The following is a 2,807-nucleotide window of genomic DNA, read 5'->3' as shown; positions in this document are numbered from 1 at the left end:
GGGGCAGCAGGGGCAGTGGCTGCGCGGGCGGTGGAGGGGGAGGGGCTCAGCCACAGGCCCTATGCCTGTGACAGTGTCCGGGAGGCAGGGTGGCCTGGGGAGGGGGAGGGGCCTTGTCCCTGTGTGTCCTCACGGCGCAGTGTGGCCTGAGCGTGGTGAGGGGCGCCGCCCGGAGGGCAGACGGAGCCGGACCTGAAGCATCTCTGCCATCAGGCGGGTGCGCCCTGGAGACGCTCAGGTTGGCCCCCTGCACAGGGCAGTGTGTGAAGCAGGAGGCAGCAGCCCGGGCCTGGGCACCCGTGGGAGGCCCGGCTGCAGGGAGTCTGGCGTCCTCTATGAGCAGGGTGGACAGACTCTCCGGGAACCACAGGGCCTGGACAGACAGCTTTTTCTCCCCCTTCTATTTAAAAAGATGGAAGCCCTGGCTGGTGTGGCTCAGCGGATAGAGCGTAGGCCCACAGACCGAAGGGTCCTGGGTCCGATTCCAGTCAAGGGCACATGCCTGGGTTACGGGCTTGATCCCCAGTAGGGGCCATGCAAGAGGCAGCCAATGAATGATTCTCTCTCATCATTGATGTTTCTATCTCTCTCCCTCTCCCTTCCTCTCTGAAATCAATAAAAATATAATAAATGAATGAATAAATAAATAAATAAGATGGAACTTGAGGTCAATAGTCCTTGTGAGCCATTCGCTGCAGACAGGGAGTGAGGACTGAGCCTAAGGAAGGCCCTCTTCCCAGATCTGCCCTGTCATCTCGATACTCAAACCCCTGGAGCTGCGGCCCCTTCTCCACAATGAACCGCCCGACTCCCTCCTAGATGATGGGCCAGGACCCGGCACAGGCCCGTGGGCACGGCCGCTGGGGGTGGGAAGGGAAATGCCTGCACAGCTTCGCTCCCAGTGCCCTCTGGCCTGAGGCCTGGTTTCCTTCCAGAAAACTCTTGACTGAGCCACACGGTCAGCTCCCCCCTCAGGGGAAACACCTGGAGCTGGGAGGGCGAGGCCGGCAGGGAGGGGAGTCCCCTCCTCTCCTCTGTCCCTCCGGCGCCCCCATCAGTCCCAGCCGCCGTAAGCCCCAAAGGAAACCAAGGGTTAGAGGTGCTTTCCCCACCAACATCCACAAACACACACACCCAGCGGGGGGGGGGGGGGGGGGAGGCAGCCCGGGGGCCTCACGGGCAACGGCACTAGCACAGCTCCCGCTGCAGACGTGGCCTGGGAGCCCACGTGGTGAGCAAGACGGAACCGGCCACAGAGGCAACGTGATCTCTGGCCGAAGTGAACGCACAAAACTCGCCTGTGCCGAGGCCGGTCCCGCACCCAACAAGGGACCTGGACACACAGGGTCTGGTCCGGGAAGAGCCACAGGACGAGGGGCATCTTGAAACTGCGCCACAAAGAGGAGCTGCGGGAACCGGAGACATTCAGCCGGGAGAGGAGAACCGTGAGCTGGAAGGACTAACTCTCCGCAGGGGCCTGATGGACATGCAGACAAGGAAGACTCGGCAACGATGAAGCCAGCATGGATGCCGTCCCTACTGTGTGCCAGGCACATGCCAGCTGCTTTCCATAGATGTTTTCATTTCAGGCGAGACGTCGATCCTGTGGTGTAGGTGCCTGTATTCTCCCCAGTCCCTTGCGCCGCCTCCTGAGCCACCTAACCTAACAGTGAGCGGGGGAGTTCGGTGACCAGGTGGCCCGGCTCCCTGCCGCCCTGACACATGTCTGTGGGCCCCGCCAGAGTGAGGAGCAGCGTCACAGGGAAGCTGAGTGCCTGGCCCAAGACCACGTGAGCGGGGGAGTCCGGGGACCAGGTGGCCTGGCTCCCCTGCCGCCCTGACACATGTCTGTGGGCCCCACCAGAGTGAGGAGCAGCGCGTGGAAGCTGAAGTGTGGGGGCAGCACGAGTAGCACTTGTCAGCACCTGGGGGTGTTCAACAGAGAGCACGGGGTGACTCAGGGGTGAGGAGCTGCACACCCCTGCAGAGAGGAGAGCAGAGGGTGCAGAGAGGAGAGCAAGGGTGCAGAGGGGTTGCAGAGACGACTTTGCAAGGCACATCGCAGAAGCAGCAGCAGCAGAGAAGCTGTTAGGAATACAAACCCCGCTAGGAACCTAGTGGATCGGAAACTCGGTGGCTGGGCCCCCTCGTCTGTGTGTGAACAACCACTAGTGATTCCGATACCCGCTCACAAGGGCGAGAACTGCGGGCGTAGGAGCCTCGCACCTGCCAGGATGGACCAGCTGTGCTCACCCTTCCCACTGCCGAGCCCTCGCAGTTCCACTGACGTCACATAAGAATACATGTAAGCCCAGCCGGCGGGGCTCAGGGGCTGAGCATTGGCCTATGAACCAGGAAGTCACGGTTTGATTCCGGTCAGGGCACATGCCCGGGTTGTACGCTCCATCCCCAGTGGGGGGCGTGCAGGAGGCAGCCAATCAATGGTTCTCTCTCATCATTGATGTTTCTGTCTCTCTCCCTTCTTCTCTGAACTCAATAAAAATATTTTTTTAAATATATGATTTACCATCCAACCAGAGTTCCTTTTCATGTGGAACATTTGCCAGTAAGACCTTGAAAACAGTATGTCAGTTTCTAAATTGTGTCATTGGACTCAGGATATTTGGGGGGCACCCCCAGCACCCTATGTCCCAGCCACCTCAGTAGCTGCACTGCTTTCCAAAAGCCCAGCGTGTCCCTGTACCTGCTGGTTCATACTGTTCTTAGGTCAGAAAAACGCTCACCCTGGCCGTCTGGAATCCTACCTTCTTTCAAAGCTCAACTCAAATGTCACTGTGTCCCCTGAA

The sequence above is a fragment of the Myotis brandtii genome, unplaced genomic scaffold, assembly GCF_000412655.1.
Source record: "Myotis brandtii unplaced genomic scaffold, ASM41265v1 scaffold882, whole genome shotgun sequence".
In the NCBI taxonomy this organism is placed as follows: Eukaryota; Metazoa; Chordata; class Mammalia; order Chiroptera; family Vespertilionidae; genus Myotis; species Myotis brandtii.
Note: the sequence above shows the minus strand (reverse complement) of the source record.